Source organism: Aotus nancymaae, unplaced genomic scaffold, assembly GCF_030222135.1.
Source record: "Aotus nancymaae isolate 86718 unplaced genomic scaffold, 86718_ANA_hifiasm-v0.15.2.pri h1tg000021l, whole genome shotgun sequence".
Taxonomy (NCBI): domain Eukaryota; kingdom Metazoa; phylum Chordata; class Mammalia; order Primates; family Aotidae; genus Aotus; species Aotus nancymaae.
Genome location: NW_026988433.1, coordinates 22,372,592 through 22,399,839, shown reverse-complemented (window position 1 = coordinate 22,399,839; position 27,248 = coordinate 22,372,592). Strand labels below are relative to the sequence as shown.

General features: G+C 46.6%; 1 long non-coding RNA gene across 1 annotated transcript; it reads left to right on the top strand.

The window, feature by feature from the left end:
- Window positions 1-220: 220 nt before the first annotated feature.
- LOC105728906 (uncharacterized) lies at window positions 221-26,933 on the top strand. The gene is made up of 4 exons (XR_001110146.3): window positions 221-306; window positions 12,250-12,389; window positions 25,859-26,020; window positions 26,803-26,933. It is a non-coding gene; the product is annotated as an uncharacterized LOC105728906 (long non-coding RNA).
- Window positions 26,934-27,248: the final 315 nt, after the last annotated feature.

The window sequence follows — 27,248 nt, the reverse complement described above, 5'->3', positions numbered from 1 at the left end:
CGGCCCGGCCGGGACTTCTTTATGGGCCATAGGGCGCGCGGGAGTGGGCGGGGCCCGGGCGCGGGAGGGGGCGGGGCCCGGGCGTGGAGCGGGGCGGAGATGGTTGAGCGCAACTGCATCCGCGCAAGAGATCCTTCCGCTAAACGGATCGAGCAAATAGGTCCCCCCCAACCCCGGCCCGAGCGTGAGTTGCAAAGTTGCACGCGGGAGTTGGGGCTGGAGAAGAAAATGCAGCTGTGCACACCTCGGGTTGCGGCCATCGCCGGATCCTGTACATTGAGGCTAGATGTGTGCAGACCTGGCCAGGTGGGAGCTCACCGAGGGATCTTGCGGGTCCTGGAATTTACCCTTTAAGATAAATCTGGGGTAAGGGTGGAAAAGGAGAATAATAAAGAAAAGAAGGTTGGCTTATTTTGGATTCAGATATACTGGTACTTGGGAGACGAGAAAGGCTTAGTTGGTAACTAAAATTAAAAAAACCCCTCTTCCAGATAAGTCAAAATGTAACAGTTATTCATTGTGAGTGGTGGGTATATGTGTATTTGCATATTTTTTTTGGTGCCCTTTTGTAACTTTACTTTGGGGGTAAAAAATGAGTCCTCAAAGAAAATTTCGTTGTCTCTATCCCTTGGATTATCTTTCCTGAACTCGGAAAGTTATATAATCATCGGGACGGTTATCCTGATTCTAGCCAGGGCGAAGTTGAACGAGCGCGTGCAGCAGATAAAATGGGAATTTGCAGATTTCACGCGTGCAGGCCGGGGGCGGGAAGAGAAGAGGCAAGCTGTGCGGGCGGTCCTGCGTTCTGCAGACACCCGAAGAAACTTTGGCCCATTCCTCTCTGGCTTCCCAGCCTCCCCAAGGGCACTCCTATCCAAGGAGCCCCCAAACGGTGCCACCTCCAGGGACTGCGCGTCGACTTTGGTTGGGTTTGGAAGTACAGCCCACACTCAGCAAACAGATCGCTTCTCTTTCCTGACCTTTCCTTGTACGTTGCTTCCAGCAGCCCTTTACATTTTGCAAAGCCCTCTCCGAGAAATTCATTTTGTTTCCCAAGGCATGCAAGATGCACGAATCCCCATCTCCGTATGCCACTAGGTAATTGCACCACTCAGGCATCCTCTTCCAAAGCAGTGTCCTCAGGGAGCGGGCTCCGTGTCCCCTCACTTGGGCCCCCTCGCTGGTGGTGCAGGGTCCTTGACTTTTCAGAGCTCAGCCTCTCGATCCACTTTCCTCAGGAACCAACTCACATTCCTCTGCTACAGCTCTGTCCACCAGAAGTGCCGTTTGTCAGGCCAAGGCACTGAGCCCAGTTGGTGACATTCGGCGTTGGTGCCCAGCGCCGCTGTGAACATCTGGCTGTGGAGGTCAGGGTGGCTCTTTGGAGTCCACAAGACCTTGGGCTACTCCAGGGCAGTGTGGATCATCGGAATGGAATTTGGAGTAGAAATAAGAAAGACAGCAATTCATTCAGCAGACAAATATTTATGGAGTACCCACTCTGTGCCAGACATTGTTCTAAGGCAGGGAAGCAGGGGCAATCAAGACAGACAAGGCTTTTCTCTATGGAGAGTCATTTAGTAAGTCAGACGGATGAGAAACAAAGATGCAAATAAAAATATCAGCTTCTGATACATGCAGTGGAGAAAAATAACAACAACAAAATGCTACTGTGTTCATTTTCTTAGTGTGTGCCAAAAAATGATCTCATTGAATCCCCAAGACAATCCTAGGAATTATGTCCTATACCTATCACCCCCATCTTACAGATGAAGAAAGTGAGGCACAGAGAGGCTAGGGTGGTTGCTGAAGGTCACACAGCCAGGAAGTTACAGAGCCAGGGCTGGAACTCAGGATAGCCTGAAACCACAGCCCTCATTCATATTCAGTAAAACCCCGCAGTGAACCCCCAGCAGCGTTCACATCCCTGGCACATATCAATGTGGAACCCAGTGGAATGACTGAAATGTGCCTCTGCCCACAATAGGAGTGCCATAATTTTCCATCTGCAAAATGGCAGGTGTGTTAACCTTTTGCAACATCATCAGGGCTGGAGGAGGACTTCAGACTGAGCTGGGACATGGGGAGAGCCTCTGTCCCCAGGCTGTTTTCTACTGGGCAACTCCCCTCCAGAGTTCAGCTCTGCTGGCACATGCCTAGGCGATTAGCTGGCCCCGAGCCTGAGCATGGCATAGCTCACCAGGGTGGGCCTGAACAGCTCCCAGGAACCACCAAACTCGTGGAGGAAAGAACTGATTCCCTGTTTGCCTTTTTCTGCCATTATCAGCACCAGTGACTTTCCTAAGGATCAGTTGATATAAGCATCTTGCCGGAAAGGCTACAGCCTAATAAATGGAATGTCCCTTCCCCTCTCTAGGCCTAAGTTTGCCTATCTGTAAAATGAGGAGAGTGGGTTAAAGTGCACTTTTCAAATTGCCTTTCCTGGCTCCACAGAGCTTTCATAGGGTGCTGCTGAAGATAATGGGGAGCTGATGATTAGGAGAGAGTGGCTGTGGACAAAAATATTGGAAACCCAATAATGTCTCTGAGGATACTTAGGCTTTGAGGGAGGATCCTAGTGCCTAAAGGGACCAGGCTGATAATGTGAAATAATTCAGTACTGAGTAGGGACTGTAGCTAACTGAGCCCACGTTTCATCCAAGGGGGTGGCCATTTCTCAGCTCCAGTCCCCTGGGGCCACTTGTGGCCAGACCCTCTGAGTTTTTGGTAAAACTTGAACATATGGCTTTTTATGTGAAATGTTCCAATTTTAAAAAGCTGGTCATGAACTCAAATTCTTCTAAAACAGTGTGAGGCAGACAAAGCATATCTGTGGGTTACATTTGGCCCTAGGCCAGCAATTTGGAACTCTGTTCTAGAAGGCTGGGGATGAATTCTTCTGTCCTTCCTTGCAATTTAATGAGCATTAGGATTGTGGTTAGATGATTGAAAGAAGCATCAGTCATCAAGTTTACGCACTTTGGGAGGCTGAGGTAGGTGGATCATTTGAGGTCAGGAGTTCTAGACCAGCCTTGACAGTATAGTGAAACAACGTCTCTACTAAAAATACGAAAATTAGCTGGGCATGGTGACGGGCACTTGTAATTCCAGCTACTCCGGCAGCTGAGGCATGAGAATTGCTCAAGCCTGGGAGACAGAGGTTGCAGTGAGCCGAGATCGTGCCACTGTACTCCAGCCAGGACAATAGAGTAGACTCCGTCTAAAAAAAAATAAAAATAGTCCCTGTTCTCATGGAGCTCCCAGTCTAGAGAAAGACAGATGAGAACAGAGAAATCATTTAAGAAGGATAATTTCAAAGAGTGGCGATTTTGTGAGAAAATTCGAAAGGGTCATGTAACCACATAGGAGGACTCTGAGGATTTGACGTCTGAGTCAAGATCTGAAGGATGGAAAAGAGAAAGTCGTGGGAAGGCTAGCATAGGGGAAGAACATTCCCGACAGGGACCAGCAAGTACAAAGGCCCGGAGGCAGGAACAATCTTCCAGTTTTGGAGAAATGGGAAAAAGGCCAGAGTGGCTGGAGTGCAGTGTGAAGGGTGGAAAGAGTGTCAAGTGGGGGTTGGACGCCAGGGGTGGCTCATGCCTGTAATCCCAGCACTTTGGGAGGCCAAGGCAGGTGGATCACAAGGTCAGGAGATCGAGACAGTCAGGGCCAACATGGTGAAACCCTGTCTCTACTAAAAATACAAAAATTAGCTGGGTGCGGTGGTACATGCCTCTAGTCCCAGCTACTTGGGAGGATCAGGCAGGAGAATTGGTTGAACCTGGGAAGCAGAGGTTGCAGTAAGCTGAGATCACGCCACTGCACTTTACCCTGGGGACAGAGTGAGATTCTGTCTCAAAAAAAAAAAAAGAAAAAAGAAGTGGGGGTTGGAAGGAAGGCCGGGTGCGGTGGCTCACGCCTGTAATCCTAAGCACTTTGGGAGGCTGAGGCAGGCAGATCAATTGAGGTCAAGAGTTCAAGACTGGCCTGGTCAACACAGTGAAACCCCATGTCTACCGAAAATAAGAAAATTAACCTGGAGTGATGGCGAGCAACTGTAATCCTAACCTACTTGAGAGGCTGAGGCAGAAGAATCACTTGAACTCAGGAGGTGGAGACTGCAGTGAGCCGAGGTTGTACCCTGCATTCCAGCCTGGGCGACAGAGAGTAGACTCTGTCTTTAAAAAAAAAAAAGAAGAAGAAGAAGAAGAGGAAGGTAGGTGTTGGAGAAGATCACTCAGGATCTTTTTTATTTTTTGAGACAGAGTTTTGCTCTTGTTGCCCAGGCTGGAGTGCAATGGAACCATCCTGGCTCACTTCAACTTCTGCCTCACCAGTTCAAGCGATTCTTCTGCCTCAGCCTCCCAAGAGGCTGAGATTACAGGCGCTCACCACCACACCCTGCATAATTTTTGTATTTTTAGTAGAGACAGGGTTTCATCATGTTGGCCAGGCTAATCTCAAACTCCTGACCTCAGGTGATCCGTCCACCTCGTCCTCCCAAAGTACTGGGATTACAGACATGAGCCACTGCTCCTGGTGGACTCAGGGTCTTATAAACCAAAAGAAGACACTCAGATTTTATTCTAAGCTTAATGGGAAGTCACTGCAGAGTTTTAATTAGAGGATTAACATGATCTAATTTCACTTTTTTTTTTTTTTTTTAGAGACAAAGTCTTGCTCTATTGCCCAGGCTAGAGTACAGTGGTGCCATCATGGCTCACTGCAGCCTTGACCTCCCAGGCTCAAGTTTTTCTCTCACCTCAGCCTTCCAAGTAACTGGGACTACAGGTGCACACCACCACACCCAGCTAATTTTTAAATTTTTTGTGGAGAAAGGGGTCTTACTATGTTGCCCAGGCTGGTCTTGAGCTCCTGGGCTGAAGTGATCTGCCCACCTCCTCCTCCCATGGTGCTGGGATTACAGGCATGAGCCACTGTGCCCAGACTGATTTCATATATTTTTCTAAATTTTTCAGACAGAGTCTCGCTCTGTTGCCCAGGCTAGAATGCAGTGACATAATCTCAGCTCACTACAACCTCTGCCTCCCGGGTTCAAGCGATTCTCCTGCCTCAGCCTCCCTAGTAGCTTGGATTATAGGAGTGCACCACCACACCCAGCTAATTTTTTGTATTTTTAGTAGAGATGGGTTTCACCTTGTTGGCCAGGCTGGTCTTGAACTCCTGATCTCAGGTGATCCACCCGCTTCTGCAGCCCAAAGAACTGGGATTATAGGCGTGAGCCACCGCACCTGGCCTCATGTTTTTTTTTAAAATAAGCCTTTTATTTTGTAATAGTTTTAGGTTTACTGAAATGTAGCAAAGATGGTACAAAGAGTTCCTATATGCCTTTAGGTTTCCCTTAATGTTAACATCAGCAGCCAAGGCATTGCTCGTAATTATTTCCTAACACCTAAATCATAAAGAAATGGTAGATCAGCTGGGTGTGTTGGCTCATGCCTGTAATTCCAGCACTTTGGGAAGCTGAGATGGGTGGATCGCTTGATCCCAGGAGTTTGAGCCCAGCCTGGGCAACATGGCAAAACCCTGTCTCTCAGAAAATACAAAAAATTAGCCGGACTCAGTGGTGTGTACCTGTAAGTCTCAGCTACTTGGGAGGCTGAGGCAGAAGAATTGCTTGAGCCCTGGAGGTTGAGGCTGCAGTGAGCTGTGATTGCACCATTGCATTCCAGCTTGGGTGACAGAGTGAGACCCTGTCCCCTCCACAAAAAAGAAATGATCATAAAATATCACATCACATATAATTACCCAGAGAGCATCTTCTGCTAAATAAGGTCTGATTGTGTGTGTGTGTGTGTGTGTGTGTGTGTGTGTGTTTTAAGAGATCAGGTGTGTGTGTGTTTTTTTTTTTGAGACGGAGTTTCACTCTTGTTGCCCAGGCTGAGGTGCAATGGCATGATCTTGGTTCACTGCAACCTCCGCCTCTGGGGTTCAAGTGATTCTCCTGCCTCAGCCTCCCGAGTAGCTGGGATTACAGGCATGCGCCACCATGCCCAGCTAATTTTGTATTTTTAGTAGAGACGGGGTTTCTCCATGTTGGTCAGGCTAGTCTTGAACTCCCGACCTCAGGTGATCTGCCTGCCTCGACCTTACAAAGTGCTGGGATTACAGGCTTGAGCCACTGCGCCCAGCCAAGATCAGGTCTTTCTATGGTGTCCAGGCTGGACATGAACCCCTGGGCTCAAGTGATCCTCCTGCCTCTACCTCCCAAGTAACTGGGACTACAGGTACACACCCCCATGTTTAGCTCTGATTGCATTTTTTAAGGATCTCTTTAGTTTCTGTGAGGAGAAAGGACTGTAGGTGGGCAGGAGAGGAAGCTATGAGACTAGAGAGCAGGCTATTGAAAAATGTGGCTGTAGCTAGGCAGGGTGGCTCATACCTGTAATCCCAGTACTTTGGGAGGGTGAAGTGAGTGGATCACTTGAGGTCAAGAGTTGAGACTAGTCTGGCCAATGTGGCAAAACCTCATCTCTACTAATAATACAAAAATTAGCCAGGCATTGAGGTAGGCACCTATAATCCCAGCTACTCTGGCGGCTGAGGCAGGAGAATCACTTGAACCCAGGAAACGGAGGTTGCAGTGAGCCAAGATCGTGCCACTGCACTCCAGCTTGAGTGACAGAGTGAAATTGTGTATTTAAAACAACAACAAAATATGGCTTTACTGCTGAGTCTCAGTTTTCTTACCTGCAAAATGAGGACATTATTACTTATCTCAGAATGTGGTTGTGAGAATGTACCTTCCAAGGTATTTAGGGTGCTAAGAGGAATAATAATGACAATGACAGTGATACTAGCTGGCATTTATTGAGCGTTTTCTGTGTGCCAGTCTCTATGCTCATGGCCTTTCATGCATGCTTATTTTATTTTATTTTTAAATGAAGTCTCACTTAGTCACCCAGGCTGGAATGCAGTGGCATGATCTCGGCTCACTGCACCCTCTGCCTCCCAGGTTCAAGCGATTCTCCTGCCTCAGCCTCCAGAGTAGTGGTAGCTGGGACGACAGGCATGCACCACCATGTCTGGCTAATTTTTTTTGTATTTGTAGTAGAGACGGGGTTTCTCCATGTTGGGCAGGCTGGTTTTGAACTCCTGACCTCGGGTGATCCACCTGCCTTGGCCTCCCAAAATGCTGGGGTTATAGGCATGAGCCACTGTGCCTGGCCTAATTTATTTTATTTTTGTAGAGACAGGGTCTCACTATGTTGCCCAGGCTGATGTTGAATTTTTGGGCTCAAGTGATCCTCCAATCTCAGCCTCCCAAGTGCTGATATTACAGGTGTGAGCCACTGTGACCTGCCTGCATGCTCATTTTAATCTTCACACTTTTTAGGAGTTAGGTTTCACCAGGGGAAATAAATTTATAACCCAGGTAAGGAGGGCCAGAGCGAAGATTTGAACCCAAGGAATCTGACATCACACTTCTTCCTCCAAACATAGAAATTGTGTTCTTGGGGATCAGGGGGAGCAGATTCTTTGGGATACTCCCAGGAGCCTTCTTGGAGGAGGGGGATTTAGATGCGCTGTTTAAAACCTCTTGAATCAGCCTTGGCCTTCACAGAGGCTTCATTGTCATTGGGTGTGCCTTTCTTTGGGAAGGCCCCAAATATACTTTCATCTGGACTTATCCAACAGAGAAACTAGGATGATTATCGCCTTGCTAAATGTTCCTTAGCGTCACAAAATGACTCACTCTGTGGTCGGGAAAGAAATAAGCTGTCCCAGCATCTGGAGGGTGGATCACACTGCCATTTGGAACGAAGTCTGGCTAAGGGAGGCTCGCTTTAGAGCAGGGATTGCCGACCTGAGCACTATTGATGTTTTGGGCCAGATCCTTCTCTGCTGTGCGGGGGCTGTCCTGTGCACTATATGGTGTTAGCAGCAACCCTGATTTCTACTCACTGGGCATCAGCAGCATGCCCTCTTCTCCAATCATGACAATAAAAGATGTCTCCTGGCCAGTGTGGTGGCTCACACCTGTAATCCCAGCACTTTGGGAGGCCAGGGTGAGAGGATCGCTTTGAGCCCAGGAGTTTGAGACCAGCCTGGACAACGTAGTGAGACCCCATTCCTTCAAAAACATGTCTTGGCTGGGTGCCTGTAATCCCAGTACTTTGGGAGGTTGAGGTGGGTGGATTACCTGGGGTCAGGAGTTCGAGACCAGCCTGGCCAACATGGTGAAACCCCATCTTCACTAAAAATACAAAAAAATTAGCCAGGTGTGGTGGCAGGCACCTGTAGTCCCAGCTACTCAGAAGGCTGAGGCAGAAGAATCACTTGAACCTGGGAGGCAGAGGTTGCAGTGAGCCGAGATTGTGCCACTATACCCCAGCCTGGGCAACAGAGCAAGACTCTGTCTCAAAAAAAAAAAAAAGAAAGAAAAAAAATTTAATGAACTATTTAGAACTTGGAGCAAAGTATAGATTGGTAATGGAAAAAAATGTAATGAACTATTTAAAGCTTAGAGCAAAGTACTTGCATATAGATACCTCTGTTCACACTCCAGAGATTCCAAATGTTAACATTTGGCCATGTTTGACTTAGTTTTTTTTTTAGGTAAGAAAGGAAATGAAGTATTATGGCTGAGACTCTTTTTTTTTTTTTCCGAGATGGACTCTTGGTCTGTCGTCCAGGCTGTAGTGCAATGGTGCGATCTTGGCTCACTGCAACCTCCGCCACTCAGGTTTAAGCGATTCTCCTGCCCCAGTCTCCCGAGTAGTTGGGATTACAGGAACCCACCACACCCGGCTATTTTTTGTAGTTTTAGTAGAGACAGGGTTTCGCCATGTTAGTCAGGCTGGTCTCAAACTCCTGACCTCAAGGGATCCACCCGCCTTGGCCTTCCAAAGTGCTGGGCTTACAGGCGTGAGCCACCGCACCCGGCTGGCTCTCTTTGAATCCCTACTCCATCAGGTTCATTTCCCCTTTCCTCCCCCAGAGGTAGCAACCAGGCAGCCTAAGATTGTTGTGTAGGTGATGATGTTTTCACTAGGTTACAACATCTAATAAACAAACTAACAGTCAACAGGGAAGAAAACCAACAGCCTTAACCCTCAGGGGCAGGTGGAATGAATTTTCATAAAGCCAGATTTATTTCATTTAAAACACCAGCTTTGATTCTGAGAGCAGGACGTTCTGACTTTATTTATATTAAAATGCCCTTCCAAGTAAGAAGAGTGGTAATCGTGACAGATAGCTATTTTTTAAATGTCCCATTTGGCAAAAGAAAAAGTCCAGTCATAGGATGATGGAGAAAGAACTTGCAGCATGTTTAGGCAGTGATGGAAAGGAATGAAACTGAGCTACGTGTATCAACATGGATCCATCTCGAAGCTAATATCAACAGAGCAAAAGCCAGCTGGGGGAAGCATTTGGGCTGGATGATGCTACCTACATAAAAGTTTAAAATGGCAAAAAAAATCACATATTTAGGGCAGGGTTTTTCAAACTTTTTGGGGCTGCAATGTACTTTAAGAAGGATATTTAAGCGGGGCGCGGTGGCTCAAGCCTGTAAGCCCAGCACTTTGGGAGGCCAGATCATTTAGGGTCAGGGATTTGTTACCAGTCTGGCCAACATGGTGAAACCCTGTCTCTACTAAAAATACAAAAACGTAGCTGGCACACACCTGTAATCCCAGCTACTCAGGAGACTGAGACAGGAGACTCTCTGGAACCTGGGAGCAGGTTGCAGTGAGCCAAGATCCCAGTCACTGCACTCCAGCCTGGGCGACAAAGCTAGATTCTGTTTTAAAAAAAATTTTTTTTAGGCTGGGCATAGTGGCTCATGCTTGTATTCCCAGCACTTTGGGAAGCCGAGATGGGAGAATGGCTCGAGGCCAGGAGTTTGAGACCAGCCTGGTCACCATAGTGAGATCCCATCTCTATTAAAAAAAAAATAATATGGGCCAGGCCTGGTGGCTCATGCCTGTAATCCCAGCACTTTGAGAGGCTGAGGTGGGCAGATAACTTGAGGTCAGAAGTTTGAGACCAGCCTGGCCAACATGGTAAAACCCTATCTCTGCTAAAAAGGCAAAAATTAGCCGGGTGTGGGGGTGGGCGCCTGTAATCCCAGCTGCTCAGGAGGCTGAGGCAGGAGAATCAAAACAAATACCTGTTTGGAGCCTGGACAACATAGTGAAACCCTGTCTCTACACACACAAAAGAAGTTGGCTAAAATGGTGGCCCACACCTGTAGTCCTAACCACTCAGGAGGCTGAGGCAGGAGGCCTTGAGCCCAGGAGGTGAAGGCTGCAGTGAGCTGTGATCGTGCCACTGCACTCTAGCATGGGCAACTGAGACCCTGTCTCAAAAAAAAAAAAGAATATGTCCATCCATTCACCTGTTGGCAGGCATTTGGGTTATTTCCAGTGTTTGTATTATGTGTCATTTTAATGCCTGAGATAGTTTATCAAAGAGTAAATATATATTTGAGATGGCTTCCACAAAGAAAAGAAACACTTATAGTCCTAACTACAAAAAAGCAAAGGGAAAGGAAAACACAAAAAACAAACAAACAAAGTAAATACATCCTGTTACAACCCCCCACCCACCACATTATTCTGGCAACTTTCCTGGTGTCCAGTCCTCAAGTCAAGGCTTCCTTGCCAGCACGCTGGAAAACTACTGAAGGCTGTTCACAGCGGAAGCTGATGATTGGCCACTGGGCAGGGAAACCAGTGGTCCCCAGAGACCATGTAGGTTTCTGCACTGACCCGGCCTTTTCTCCTGGGAAATATTGATCAAAATAAATGGGCTGTTGGCTCGATTTAGAAAGCTGTCTTTAGATTTCAGATTTGTGTGGCCTGGAACATCCAGCCCTCCGGGTTCCCTTGCTGGGCATGTGAGCCCCACGTTGATGGTTTCTGGAATAAGTGCTTTCCACCATCCCTTCCATCTGTCCACACACTGGCCTGCCCCAACCCTGCAAGGAAGCTCCATCCAGATTTTAGGGCCCTTCAGAGCCAAGAACAGGCTTCCAGGGCCTGTTCAGGGCAAATTGTCTTTTCTGCTTATGCATGTTCAAACCTCATCGTCATCATCATCATCTTCTTCTCTCTCTCTTTTTTTTTTTTTTGAGACAGAGTCTTGCTCTGTTGCCCAGGCTGGAGTGCAGTGGCACGATCTCAGCTCACTGCAACCTCTGCCTCCCGGGTTCAAGCGATTGAACTTGGCCTCCCAAGTAGCTGGGATTGTAGGCGCCTCCCACTACCCTGGCTAATTTTTGTATTTTTAGTAGGTACGGGGTTTCACCATGTTGGCCAGGCTGGTCTTGGACTCCTGACCTCGTGATCTCCCACCTTGGCCTCCCAAAGTGCTGGGATTGCAGGCATGAGCTACCGCACCCAGCCCTTCTTGTTAAAGGCAGGGTCTCTCTGTATTGCCCAGGCTGTAATGTAGTGGTGTGATCTTGGTTCACTGCAGCCTCAACCTCCCAGGCTCAAGTGATCCTCCCACCTCAGCCTCCTAAATAGCTGGGACCCCAGGCATGTGCTACACCCTGTAAGTGTGAAAAGTTTTTTGTAGAGAAGGGGTCTCACTCTGTTTCCCAGGCTGGTCTAGAACTCCTGGGCTCAGGCAATCTTCCCACCTCAGCCTCCCAGACTGCTGGGATTACAGGCATGGCCTCATGTTCTTATAGCCTTGAAATTAGAATAAAATCATGGCTTGAGAGCCAGCTGGGAAACTAAGGCCAACTAGAGAGGCGGGAAGGCTGCGAGTGGGCCCAGAGCAGGCAGTTCTCATCTCTGGCTGCCCACTGTCTGGGTTGATCTGGAAGGCCATTCTCTGTCACTTAGAAGTCTTGTTTGGCTGATTTGCCTCAGCCAGGTTCTTGCCAGTTACATGGAGTCAGTCTACTGGAATCAAACTCTAACTCTGTTCCCTTAATGGTTGGGCAGCTTTGGGCAACCTTCAAGCTTCCTTTATGTCATCTGTAAAGATCGTACAGGATGGACTGAAATAAGGTAAGGGGGTGCTTTGCCTAGGACCAGACATATCATATGGGGACTGTATTTTCCATATTTTCTAAAATTAGCCATGACAATATTTCCAGTCCCACATGTTCTTCTAGAACCTTACCACTCCCTTAGCAAGAGACTGAATCTATGGTCCGTCCCCTTACCACGGGATGGAGGCTACAGTGGAAGTGATACTACGTAGCTTTAGAGACTTGGTCTCAGAAGGTAATATAGCTTCTTTTTTTTTTTTTTGATTTTGCTTTAGGATGTGGAATCAGGTAATATAGCTTCCATCCAGCTTTCTCGTTTTCTTGGGACACTTGCTCCTGGAATCCTGCTGCTGTGCTGGGAGGAGACCAAGGTCACATGAAGAACGTCTGCCTAGGTGTCTGGCAACAGCCCCAGGTGAGGTCCCAGTTAACAGCCAGCATCCACCACTGTTGCACATATGAGCGAAGAATTTTCAGATAACTCTAGCACCCTTCAAACCCCCCAGGGGATGTTGAGTAGGACAGATGAGCTTTCTCCACAGAGGCCTGCTCAAATTACAGATATGTGAGCTCAATAAATAACTGGTATGGTTTTAAGCCACTAAACATCCAGGTGTTTTGTTATGCAGAATAGATGAGCAGAACACACAAAGTGTGACTGGGATTACAGGCATGTGCAACCACGACCCAGCTAATTTTGTATTTTTAGTAGAGACGGAGTTTCTCCATGTTGGTCAGGCTAGTCTCGAACTCCTGACCTCTGGTGATCCGCCCGCCTCAGCCTCCCAAAGTGCTGGAATTACAAGCGTGAGCCACCACACCCGGCCTAAATCCAAACTCTTTAAGCCCAAGCCACCATCATCTCTTGCTGGGAGGACTAAACGATTTCTTCTCTTGCCTGCCGACTATATCTTCTCCATGCACAGTCCAGAACGATCTCTGAGAAACAGAAATAGGATGTTGCTCCCTGCTCCAAAGCGCCAATGGCTTCTTGTCAAACTTGGAATAAAATCCAAACTCTTGACTGTGACCTACAAAAGTCAGCAATTCAAGGAGAAGAAGAAGAAGGAGAAGCAGCAGCAGCAGCCTTGATTTATAGCTTTTGCCAATTTTCATGGTGTTAATACTCCCATCACAATCAATTTTGAACTTACCAATTTCAGGCAGCAGCATCCGGCTCCCAGGAGCCAGGGGAGCCTCTGACTTATCTCCAACCTCAAACTCTTTCACCTTCCCCTTGCTCCTGCCTTGAGCCACACTAGCCTTGGCTGTGCCTGAAACATCCCAGGCAAACCCTCATCCTAGAGCCGTTCCTTCCACAGAAATGTCCTTCCCCAGCTATTTATTCCTTCACTCCGTTCAGATCTCTGTTCAACTGTCACCCTGGCAGAGAGGGTTTCCCTGACCACCGGAATAAAATGCTCCCTAGCACCCCCAACCCTTCCATCACACTTTCTCTCTCTCTCTCTCTCTTTTTTAAAACAGGGTCTTGTTCTGTCACCCAGGCTGGAGTGCAGTGGCATGATCGGGGCTCACTGTAACCTCAATCTCTCAGGCTCAGTTGATTCTGCAGCCTTGGCCTCTGAGTAGCTGGGGCCACAGGCACACAGCACTGCACCCGGCTAATTTAAAAATGTTTGGTCAGGTGCAGTGGCTCATGCCTGTAGTCCCAGCACTTTGGCCTGGCCAACATGGTGAAACCCCGTCTCTACAAAAAATAAAAAAAAATTAGCCGAGCATGGTGGCAGGCGCCTATAATCTCAGTTATTCAGGAGGCTGAGGCAGGAGAACTGCTTGAACCCAGGAGGTGGAGTTTGCAGTGAGCCAAGATTGTGCCACTGAACTCCAGCCTGGGTGACAGAGCGAGACTTCAGCTCAAAGAAAAAAATACATTCTTGAATAGGCCAGGCATGGTGGCTCATGCCTGTAAATCCCAGCACTTAGGGAGGCCAAGGTGGAAGGATGGCTTCAGGCTAGGAGCTTGAGACCAGCCTAGCAACGTATGGAGACCTTGTCTATACAAAAAAATTTAAAATTAGCCAGGTGGGGTGGGTGCACTGAAGTCCCAGCTACTCCGGAAGCTGAAGCAGGAGGATTGCTTGAACCCAGAATCAAGCGCGCGGTGAACGGCGATCATGCCGCTGCTCTCCAATCTGGGTGAAAGAGTAAAACTCTGTTTCTGAAACAACAAAAAAAGTTGAATAACCATAAATGAATGGGTTGGGCTCGGTGGCTCACACCTGTAATCCCAGCACTTTGGAAGGCCGAGACAAGTGGATCATGAGGTCAGGAGTTTGAGACCAGCCTGGCAGAGAGGGTTTCCCTGACCCTGGCCAACATGGTGAAACACCGTCTATACTAAAAATACAAACATTAGCCAGTATGGTGGCTTACTCCTGTAGTCCCAGCTACTCGGGAGGCTGAGGCAGGAGAATCGCTTGAACCTGGGAGGTGGAGGTTGCAGTGAGCTGAGATAGTGCCACCACACTCCAGTCTGGGTGACAGAGCAAGACTCTGTCTCCAAAAAACAACCCCAAAAGACCCAAAACAATAAATGAATAAATTGAAGCTATTAATGTTATAGTTGTAAAATGGGGCTAATAGCTGGGGGAAGAATTCAGTGAAGTGACACAGGTAAGTGCTTAACACAGCACCAGGCTCCGGGTAGGTATGGATGGGAACCTTGCTATTCACCGCACATCACAGGCCTGGCGGGGGCCAGGAGTCGATGCCTGTTTCTGGGAGGAAGAAAGGCCATTTGTGGGGCATCCCAAGGGGCAGAGCGGGCCTCTGTGTGGCCCTAGCGTGTCCATCACTGCAGCCGCTGGGGCTGGGGACAGTCTCTTTTTGGCTTTGCTGCTTTATAGACTAAGGAACAGAGAGCACCCGAGGGAGATTTAGGGCTGGAAAAAAAAAATCTCAATTATTTGACAGTGGGAGTGGGAGAGGACAAAGGGCTCTTTATTGATTCAATTTTCCAAAGTCCAAAATCGACATGGCAACGTCACTGAGGGAAATAAAAATTAAAAGAGTAATTGCCTCTCCTTTCATACTGTTATTCTATTTTTTCTTGTTGTTTATTTATTTGTTTTGTGGTTATGTTTAAAGATAAAAACAAAGTCCTGATCTTTTCTTGATAGCTATTCAAATACTTATGGATGAAATGACATGGTGTCTGGGATCGGCTTCAAAATAACCTGTTGCCAGTTGGGTTCTCCAGAAGCAGGCACTGAGATGGAGTTTGAGGTGCAAGATGTATGACAGGCTTTGAAAATATACAATGATTTATTTATTGTTCAGTGCCAAAAAGTCACATTGCAGAGCAGTATATAAGTCCTAAGCCTGTTTGTGTAAAACAAGAAAGTATGAGGTGGTTATATATCCTTGTCTAGACAGAGAAAATTTCTGGCAGGGGGTTGGGCACAGTGGCTCGCACCTGCAGTCCCAGCGCTTTGGGAGGCCGAGGCGGGTGGATCACTTGAGCCCAGGTTTTCTTTTTCTTTCTTTCTTTCTTTTTTTTTTTTCTGAGACGGAGTCTTGATCTGTCACCAGGCTGGAGTGCAGTGGCACAATCTCGGCTCATCGCAACCTCTGCCTCCTGGGTTCAAGTGATTCTCCTGCCTCAGCCTCCCAAGTAGCTGGGATTACAGGCATGCACCACCGTGCCTGGCTAATTTTTGTATTTTTAGTAGAGACAGGGTTTCACTATGTTGGCCAGGATGATCTTTATTTCTTGACCTTGTGATCTGCCTACCTTGGCCTCCCAAAGTGCTGGGATTACAGGTATGAGCCACTGCGCCCCACTAAGCCCAGATTTTCAAGACCAGCCTGGGAAACATAGCGAGACCCTGTCTCTGTAGCAGTAAAAACAAATTTTTTAAAAAAGAAAATTTCTGGCAGGATATACAGAAAATGACAACAATGGGGAGTATGGCTGGGTGGGAATAGGTACCTCTGCTCCCCTTGTTATCTTCTATACTATTTGAATTTTTATTTAATTTAATTACATCAATCAATCAATCGATCTATTTATTTATTTATTTATTGAGACAGAGTCTCACTCTGTCACCCAGGCTGGTGTGCAATGGTGTGATCTTGGCTCACTGCAGCCTCCACCTCCCAGGTTCAAGTGATTTTCCTGTCTCAGCCTCCTGAGTAGCTGGGACTATGGGATTACAGGCGCATGTCACCATGCCTGGCTAATTTTTGTATTTTTGGTAGAGACAAGGTTTCACCATGTTATCCAGGATGATTTCGATCTCCTGACCTTGTGATCTGCCTGCCTCGGCCTCCCAAAGTGCTGAGATTACAGGCGTGAGCCACCACACCCGGCTAATTTTTGTATTTTTAAGAGACAGGGTTTCACCATTTTGGCCAGGCTGGTCTCAAACTCCTGACCTTAAGTGATCTGCTCACCTTAGCCTCTTGAAGTGTTGGCATTACAGGGGTGAGCTGCTTTGCCCAGCCTGATGCTAATAAGTTTTTTTTTTTTTGAGATGGAGTTTCAGTCTTTTGCCCAGGCTGGAGTGAAGTGGCTCGATCTCAGCTCACTGTAACCTCTGCCCCCGGGTTCAAGTGATTCTCTTGCCTCAGCGTCCTGAGTAGCTGGGAATACAGGCACCTGCCACCACACCTGGCTAATTTTTGTATTTTAGTAGAGATGGGGTTTCACCATGTTGGGCAGGCTGGTCTCGAACTCCTGACCTCAAGTAATCCACCCACCTCGGCCTCCCAAAGTGCTGGGAGATTACAGGCGTGAGCCATTGCACCTGGCCGGTAATCTTTTTTAACAAAAAGAAAGTACATCTCAAGTCCAGTTGTTAGATGGTATTAAAATATCCAGTCTGAGTTTAAGAAAACGGTTTGGCCTTCGAGTGTATATATTTACAATTATCTTCTATTTATGGCATGTGGCACTGATAAATTTACGAGGGTTTTTCTTTCTTTTTGAGACAGGTTCTCACTCTGTTGCCCAGGCTGCAGTGCAGTGTCACAATCTTGGCTCGCTGCAGCCTCAACCTTTGGGATTCAAGCAATCCTACCTCAGCCTCCCCAGTAGCTAGGATTACAGGTGCCTGCCACCATGCCTGGCCAATTTTTGTATTTTTAGTAGAGATGGGCTTTCACCATGTTAGCCAGGCTGGCCTTGAACCCCTGACCGCAGGTGATCCATCTGCCTTGAGCCTCCCAAAGTGCTAGGATTACAAGTGTGAGCCACTGCGTTTGACCAGGACTCTTTATTATTTTATAAAAAAAAATTCATTGAGCACCTACTACCTGCCAAGCCCTATTCTAGGTGGTAAGCAAAAATTAAAAATAAGAAAAATTCAAAAACCACTGCCCTTATGCAGCAGTGGGGGTAGGGGACATACAATACAAATGACAAATAATGATGGCTGGGCACGGTGGCTCACACCTGTAATCCCAGCACTTTGGGAGGCCGAGGCGGGTGGATCACGAGGTCAAGAGATCGAGACCATCCTGGTCAACATGGTGAAACCCCGTCTCTACTAAAAATACAAAAAATTAGCTGGGCATGGTGGCGCGTGCCTGTAATCCCAGCTACTCAGGAGGCTGAGGCAGGAGAATTGCCTGAACCCAGGAGGTGGAGGTTGCAGTGAGCCGAGATCACGCCATTGCACTCCAGCCTGGGTAACAAGAGCAAAACTTCGTCTCAAAAAAAAAAAAAAAAAGATAAATAATGATGATGCATGGTGAGATCATGAAGAAGGGGAATAGAAAATTGGGACCGTTTTTTGCAAGAATCAGAAAACCCACTCCAAGTGGCTTAAGCAAAAATGTTACTTGATTTACTAATATGAGTAAAAAGTACATGCATAATAGAAAGACATTCAGCAGGGCGCGGTGCCTCATGCCTGTAATCCCAGCACTTTGGAAGGGTGAGGCAGGAGGATCACTTGAGGTCAGGAGTTAAGAGACCAGCTTGGCCAACATGGTGAAACACTGTCTCTACTAAAAATACACTAGCTGGGTGTAGTGGCAGGCACCTGTAATCCCAGCTACTTGGGAGGCTGAGGCAGGAGAATCAATTGAACCAGGGAGGCGGTGGTTGCAGTAAACTAAGGTTGCACCACTGCACTCCAGCCTGGGCCAGAGAGCAAGAGTCTGTCTCAAAAAAAGAAAAAAAAAAAAGACATTCAGGTGTGGGTTGATCCAGGAGCTCAAATGATGCTATCAGGGCTGGTTTCTGTGTGTCTCTTTCTTCCCATCACTTAGTTTAGCTACCTTCTGTGCTAATGCCACTCTCAATCAGATCTTACCCTCTGGGTGGAAAGGTGGTTGTCAGCAGCCCCCACCATCCTACCCTCACAGTCCCAAGACCAGCAGAGAAGGGAGTTACCTTTATCTTTGTAGCAGATGAAACGAAAATCCTGGGCCTGACTCTCAGTGGTCCAAATGGAGTCACTAACCACTGTGGCGCCAGAGGCCTTTGAGGCTCTGATTGGCCACGCCCAAATCACATGACTACATTGGATACAGAAAGTAGAATTTCCATCACCCAGACCAAATGAACCAGTAGTAGGGTAAGAAGATGTGTGGAGGAAAAGTGCAGTGTTGTTACTTGAAGAAGGGTGAGTAGGTAGGTGGGGTGCGTAGGTAAAGAAACAATGTAAGTGGTTGGAATGTGGCAGCTGAATTTAAGGGGAGAGTGGACCTCATTTCTCTGAGTTCTAACTTGGCTATCCTTGGCTGCATCAGAACATTATTTCTGGGCCAGGCATGGTGGCTCACGCCTGTAATCCCAGCACTTTGGGAGGCCAAGGGGGGAGGATCACTGTGGCCAGGAGTTCCAGGCTGCAGTGAACTATGATGGTGCCACTATACTCCCGCCTAGATGACAGAGCAAGATTCTGTATCAAAAGAAAAAAAAAAAAACAAGACTAGAAAAAAATTATTGGGAGAGAGATCCAAGATGGCTGATCACTAGCAGCTCGGGCTCATAGCTCCCAGTGAAAGCACAGAGAATGAGAGGACACCACACTTTCAGATGAATATTGGTTGCTCACGGACCAAGAGATTCCCAGCAGAGGAGCCCCACGGGTCGCCAGGGTGACTCTTGTGGCCGACGCGGTGGTTTTGCTGGCGCCTTAGTGCGACAGTTCTTGGTGCAGAGTCCGGAGATTCCCGGGCAGAAAAGCACCATCAATCTTAACAGCGCTGTTTTGGCCGGCGCAGTGGATTGCTCAGATTTCGGCGCTGGGAATCAACAAGTTGGACGTCCTCTCAGAGACCTAGTTAGAAAGTCGGTAATTACAAAGACGACAGAGGGATAAATATATAATGAAGGGAAGAAACCAGCCTAAAAAGGCAGAGAATACTCAAAATCAGAATGCCTCTCCTTCTACAGGGAATCACAATTCCTCATCAGTAACGGAACAAGGCTTAATGGAGAACGAGTGTGTTCCAATAACAGAAGCAGGTTTCAAAACGTGGGTGATAAGAAACTTCTGTGAATTAAAAGAACTTGTTCTAACCCAATGCAAAGAAACTAAGAACCTTGAAAAAAGGTTTGACGAAATGTTAACAAGAATGGACAATTTAGAGAGGAATATAAGTGAATTGATGGAGCTGAAAAACACAACACGAGAACTTCGTGAAGTATGCACAAGTTTAAACAGTCGAATTGATCAAGCAAAAGAAAGGATATCAGAAGTCGAGGACCAGCTCAGTGAAATGAAACGAGAAGACAAGATTGGAGAAAAAAGGATAAAAAGGAATGAGCAAAGTCTCCAGGAAATATGGGACTATGTGAAAAGACCTAATTTACGTTTGATAGGTGTACCTGAATGTGACGAAGAGAATGAATCCAAGTCGGAAAATACTCTTCAGGATATCATTCAGGAAAACTTTCCCAACCTAGCAAGGCAGGGTAATATTCAACTCCAGGTAATACAGAGAACACCACAAAGATATTCTTCAAGAAGACCAACCCCAAGGCACATAATTGCCAGATTTATTAGGGTTGAAATGAAGGAGAAAATACTAAGGGCAGCTAGAGAGAAAGGTCAGGTTACCCATAAAGGGAAACCTATCAGACTTACAGCAGATCTTTCAGCAGAAACCCTACAAGCCAGAAAAGAGTGGGGACCAATATTTAACATCTTTAAAGGAAAGAACTTTCAACCCAGAATTTCATATCCAGCCAAACTAAGCTTTATAATCGAAGGAAAAATGAAATCTTTTGCAAACAAACAAGTACTTAGAGACTTCACCACCACCAGGCCTGCTTTACAAGAGCTTCTGAAAGAAGCACTATACATATAAAGGAACAACCAATATCAACCTTTCCAAAAATATCAAAAAGCCAAGAGCATTAACACAATGAAAAATTTACACTAACTAATGGGCAAAACAGCCAGCTAGCATCAAATGCCAGTATTAAACTTATATATATTCTAATTGGATAAAAAGCCAAAACCCATCAGTATGCTGCATCCAGACCCATCTCACATGCAACGATACACAGACTCAAAACAAAGAGAAGGAAGAAGATTTACCAACCAAACAGAGAGTAAAAATAAACAAACAAAAAGCAGGAGATGCAATTCTCGCCTCTGATAAAGTAGACTTTAAAGCAACAAAGATCAAAAGTGGCAAAGAAGGACATTACATAATGGCAAAAGGATCAATGTAACAAGAAGAGCTAACGATTTTATAGATCAACGAGACAGAAAGTTAACAAGGACATCCAGGACTTGAACTCAGACCTGGAACAAGTAAACTTAATAAACATTTATAGAACTCTCCACTTCAAATACACAAAACATACATTACCACCTCACACCTATTCCAAAAGTGATTACATAATTGGAAGTAAATCACTCCTCAGTAATCGCATAGCATTTCATAGGTTTAAATGAAATATTGGTTGGCTGCTTGTTTGTTATTTTCTTCCTTTATTCCTTCCTGTCTACATCATTAAGTATAATTATTGGTATAAAAGAGGTTTTCAATACCCATTACTAAACTGCATTCTAGCCTGGGCAAGAAAGCAATACTCCCATTCTGTCTCTCTCTTTCTCTTCCTTTTTCTTCATTCTTTTTTTTCTTTCTTTCTTTCTCCCCCCCAAAAAAAAATAATAATAATAAAATAAAATAACTGAGATTCAAACCCAAGTCATTTGTGACTACAGACCACACCTTTTCTTAGATAGACCTATATATCTTATTTAACTCTTTATTTTGAAAAAAATTGCAAACCTACAGAAAATATGCAAGAATAGTAAAATGAACTCCTATATAACTCTTCATTGGGATCCAATTTTCACCAATTTGAAAAAAAAAGAAAAAAAAAAGAAAAAAATTATTACAGAAAAATTTTTGGCAGTTGTGGCTTGGTGTCCCTTGCCAAGAAATGCATTCATCAGATGAAAAGGTCCAGCTACGTAATGAATGAGCCTAGTGGGGAGATGGTTAGGTCTACTGTGAGTGGAATGGGTGTCCACTGAGCTCAAGGGAAAGGGGGACTTGGCATTGGGGCAGCTCATACCCTCGTGTCTGGACCAACCTCAGGCCTGATCTGGCACAGATGGGTGTCTCTGATTCGTGTCTCTGCAGAAAGCAGAAGTCACCTGGGCTATTGCAGAGTGGGGGTTGAGGCCTTTGACAGGAGACGGAGATAAGGTGAGGGATGGCCGGATCCCAGGGGCATGGGCAGAGGAGCCGAACCCTTCAGGAGGCGGCCTGGAAACTGTCTCCTCTGCAAGACTTGAGAACGTTCCTCTGCAGCCCCCAGAAAACACAATATTCCACCATGCTATGCCCAGAGCATACAAAATAATAAAATAAGGCCAGGCATGGTGGCTCTTGCCTGTAATCCTAGCACTTTGGGAGGCTGAGGCTGGTGGATCACTTGAGATCAAGAGTTCAAGACCAGCCTGGGCAACATGATGAGCCCCGTCTCTACTAAAAATACAAAAATTAGTCAGGCATGGTGGCATGTGCCTGTAGTCTCAGCTACTTGGGAGGCTGAGGCAGGAGAATCACTGGAGTCCAGGAGGTGGAGGTTGCAGTGAGCTGGGATCATGCCACTGCTTTCCAGCCTATGTGACAGAGTGAGACTGTCTCAAAATAAAGTAAAATAAAATAAAACAAGAAAGGTATCTACCATAGAATTAATTTTGAATTAATTTGGACTGCATCTAACAGAAACTCAAGCACTTATTGGTTTGTTTTTCTCTCACATTAAAATAAGTTCATGGAGGTGTGAGGGGCAACTTAGGGCTTCTGCAACCTCCACCTCCCAGGCTCAAGCTATCCTCCCACCTCAGCCTCCCTAGTAGCTGGCACTATAGACACACATCACCACGCCCAGCTAATTTTTGTATTTTTAGTAGAGATGGGTTTCACCATGTTGGCCAGGCTGGTCTTGAACTCCTTGCCTCAAGTGATCCACCTGTCTCGGCCTCTCAAAGTGCAAGGATTATAGACATGGGTAGGACAGGGTCTTGTTCTGTCACCCAGCTTGGAATGCAGTGGTTTGATTACAGCTTACTGCAGCCTTGACGTCCTGGACTCAAGCGATCCTCCTGTTTCAGCCTCCGAAGTAGCTGGGACTACAGGCATGTACCACCGTGCTTGGCTAATTTTTATTTTTATTTTTGTAGACATGGGGTCTCACCGTGTTGCCCAGGCTGATTTTGAGCTCCTGGCCACAAGCAATCCTCCCTCCTTGGCCTCCCACAGTGCTGGGATTACAGGTGTGAGCCACTGTGCCCAGCCTCTGTCTCCTTTTGTACATTCTCAAGGCTGCTGGAGAGTTTTCATAGCCCATTCTAGAGAGGGGCCACAAAGTCACAAAGCTGAGGGTGTGGACACGTAATTCTATTAAAGGAGAAATGGAAGAATTCCAGTCCACCACCAGGACTGAGAGAGTGCTAATACTTCTTTTTAATGGCCCTCATGTCCCATCTCAGTGCCTTGCATCTTGTAGGTGTGCAATAAATACTGCTGCCTGAATTATAGCTTCCTGGCCACTCCCACACGGCAGCAGCTTCCTGCTTGCATAGGAAATTGAACACACAACAATCACACCTAAGGTTTATTGCACACTTGACCTCAAGCCAGACACAGTGCTTAGAGAAGCACCTTGCATACATCTTTTAATTTTATTTAAAGCTTTACAAATTGTGGCTAAGTATCTTATTATTTAATAATAATTTTTATTTTTTTATGAGATGGGGTCTCCCAACCTGGGCAACATAGCAAGACCTTATCTCTTCAAAATGTAAAAAAGAAAAAAAAGTTAGCTGGGCACGGTGGCACATGCCTGTAGTCCCAGCTACTTAAGAGGCTGAGGTGGGAGGATTACTTAAACCTAGCAGGCTGCAGTGAGCTGTGATTGCACCACTGCACTCCAGCCTGGGCAGCAGAGTGGGATCATGTCCCCCCACCAAAAAGAAAAAAAGGTAAGAGATGGGGTCTTGCTATGTTGCCCAGCCTGGTCTCAAACTCCTGGGTTCAAGTGATCCTCCTCTCAGCCTCCTGAGTGGCTGGGATTACAGGCACATGCTACCGTTCCCAGATTAATAATTATTTTTATTAGAGACTGAGACTTGAGGCCCAGAGAGGTTAAGTGATTTGCCCAAGGTCACATAATAAATTGTGGACTGGGGACTTGAACCCACATCTGCCTGAGTCAAAAGGCTCTTTTCTTAACTGTTAGGTGATCTTGCTTCCTTGATCCTCAAAAAACTAGCAGGGCTGGGCAAGGTGGCTCATGCCTGTAATCCTAGCACTCTGGGAGGCCAAAGTGGGTGGATCACCTGAGGTCAGGAATTCGAGATCAGCCTGGCCAACATGGCGAAACCCCATCTCTACTTAAAATACAAAAAGTAGCCGGACAGGGTGGCATGTGCCTGTAGTCCTAGATACTAGGAAGGCTGAGGCAATAGAATCACTTGAACCTGGGAGGCAGAGGTTGCATTAAGCCAAGATGGCACCACTGCACTCCAGCCTGGGCAACAGAGTGAGACTCCATCTCAAAACAAACAGCCATCCTTCAAGAGAACCCACGTGTGAGCCTGTGGATCTTCACTGCTCGCATCTATGATTATCACAGAGGATATAAAAAGGGCCTGCGTGGGCTGGATGGGGCTGGGGCCCCAATTTCCATGATGAAATACAATAAGTTTAGGTATTGCTGGGACACCTTTGTGGATCACAATGAACGTCCCTTCCAGCCTCGGGATGGACTAGATGAGCACAGCCAAAATGCGAGTAGGAGGCTGCAGGCCATTCTCCAGAATCAGGGAAACTGAAGGATGGGCCTCAGTCTCTAAGGAAGGCAGAGACCTGCGTTGAGCAGCAGAATAAAGGATCTTCTTCCAAGAAATGCAAACAGGCCGTTCACCACCATCTCCAGCTGTTCACAGACACCAGCGAAGCAATGCGCTGCTGACCAAGTAGATTCTTTTAAAAATTAGATCGAATTACTTTTCATCAAAAATTTATGTGATGTTTCAAGAATACAGTAGTGAGATTGTGCTCAATATACTCAGAAAGGTTTCAAACCTACTAATCAGCAACAATTTGAATTGGTTTTACATGTAGAGAAATAGAATGAAATACTAAATAAAAAACCAACCCAAAAAAGCCCACCGAAATGTATGCACTATAACATTCATTGCAATGTCATCAGAGCTAATGCTTATGGGAGGCTTATTCTGTGCCCAGCTGTGTTCTCAGCATTTGGCATGAATCATCCGTGTAATCCTCCCTAACAGTCCTATAAAGTCAGCACTATAATTATCCCCGTTTACAGATGTGGAAGCAGAGTCATAAGGAAGTCAAGTGAGTGGTCCTTGAGTGGCTAAATTAAGAACCAAACCGAGGCAGCCTGTCTACAAAACCTGTAGCAGACACTGTCGGTGCCTCCTCCATAGCCTTTCAGTAATCGCCTTTCTGTGCAAGAAAGGTTCAAACTGTCCACTCTGCAGTTGCACAACCCCAAGAGTGAGTGCCTCCTTAAATTTTGCACCCTAGTCACCTGACTTGCCTCCCTCTAGTCGTGGACCTGCTGCTGGCACCTGTACTTGGCTCTATCCACCAGGGCTTGCTCAACAAGTCTGGGGGCAAATCAGTAGTGCCAAGAAGTTAGCTTGCCGTGGGAACATCCTTCAACCAATGACTGATAGGTGTTGGTGGATAAATACCCCAGCTCCCTCGCTCCTCAGATGGGATAACTCTGTTTTTATTTATTTATTTATTCAGAGACAGAGTCTTGCTCTGCTGCCCAGGCTGGAGTGCAGTGGAGTGATCTCAGCTCACTGCAACCTCCGCCTGCCGGGTTCAAGTGATTCTCCTGCCACAGCCTCCTGAGTAACTGGGATTACAGGCACCCGCCACAATGCCTGGCTAATTTTTGTATTTTTGGTGGAGATGGGATTTCACCATGTTGGCCTCGAACTCCTGGCCTCATGTGATCTGCAGATGGGATAACTCTGAAGTGTGTTCTACTCAGCTCCCAGCATTTCCAAACAGAATGTCCCGGTTGCCCTAGTGGTAATTTGCTTGATAAAAATACCCTTCTATTAACTTCCTTCTCTTACTCTCTTCCTGATGTTTCCTGGAGTCACCCTCCAAATATACAACTTGCAGTAGAATCCTTGTCTCTGAGTCTGTTTTGGGAGGAACTCAAACCAAGTCGGAGCCTGAAGTCCCAGCCTCTACACATACTGCCTGTACACATCAATGTCTTTTGCAACTGCAAACGGAACAAGCAGCTTAGAAAAAGCCTGGAAGTCACCTAAGCAGGAAACAGGCTAAGAAAATCTTTGTGTGCATGTATATATAAGTGGTTGTATGTGCGTGTATGTAAGTGGCTTTATATGCAGGTATATAAATGGTTGTATGTGTATGCAGGTTCGCATGCATCGGTGTGAAGTTATGTGTTCACGGACCTCTTCCACACCATAACAACTTTCTTGAAAGTTCGAGGTCATCCAGTCAAGCCGAGAGCAGGCAAGCTTTGAAGAGTGGACCAACTTTGCTTCCCAAACAGCCCAAGAGGAAGGACACCTATTGGTAAGCTCAACGCGAGCAAATTTGCCATTTGTTGTGAATGATCAGGGTTCAAGCCAGCCTTAAGCAGCACCTCAAGCTGTGGATTTTCTGTTCTTGTGAAGGGTTTCCTTCAGAGGCCTAAGGTTGGGAAGAGGAGTGTGGAGGAAAGAAGCTGATGTAGCGTTTTTTTTTTGAGATGGAGTCTTGCTCTGTCCCCCAGGCTAGAGTGCAGTGGTACCATCTCAGCTCACTGCAACCTCCACCTCCCAGGTTCAAATAATTCTCCTGCCTCGGCCTCCTAAGGAGCTGGGATTACAGTTGTGTGCCACCATGCCTGGCTAATTTTTGTATTTTTAGTAGAGATGGGGTTTTGCCACATTGGTCAGGCTGGTCTCGAACTCCTGACCTCAAGTGACCTGTCCTCATTGGCCTCCCAAAGTAGTGGGATTATAGGTGTGAGCCACCACACCGGGCCAGTGTAGCTTAAGCTGGAGGGTGTTGCAGTGTTCTTGTCAACCCAAATTATCTATATCTATATCTATATCTATGTCTATATCTATATCTATATCTATGTCTATATCTATGTCTATCTACATTATTTAGCCTAGATAGCTCAGCAAGATTATAATCCTACTTTGAGATCAAGGTCAGGCCTTGGTCAGGCCTGGGATCTGAACTATTGGCTGAACTTGTCCTATTAACAGAGCCCTTTCTCAACTCCAAGCCCTCTATGGACAAGATCTGATTTAATCCTTACCATAACCCTCTGACATATAAGCAGTATTACCATCCTCATTTCACAGATGTGGAGAATGGAGATCCAGGAGGTGAGGCAACTTGCTCAAGGTCACCTCGAATTCGACGTGGGGAAGAGCTGGGATTTGAACTGAGGTCCATCTTCTTCCATAGCCTTTGGTCCTTCCCAGAACCCTGGGGCAGATGTGTAAGTCAGCTTTGCTGCATAGCAAACAACCCTCACACTCAATGCTTTACAACAACACACGTGGATTTCTTGCTCTTGTTAACGTCAGTGGTTGCAGCTGTGGCTATGCTGGGCTCTGCTCTGTGTGTCTTTCCATTCTGGGGCCCTACGGGACATGCCCATTCTTGTTGCAGAAGGGAAACTTGTAAGAGAGCAGGAGAAAATTCTGGCAATGCCTCTTACAGCTCTTAGGTGGATGTGATGGGCATTACATATTCTGCTGGCCAAAGCATGCCATATGGCCAAGTCAGTTGAAAGTCAGAGAAA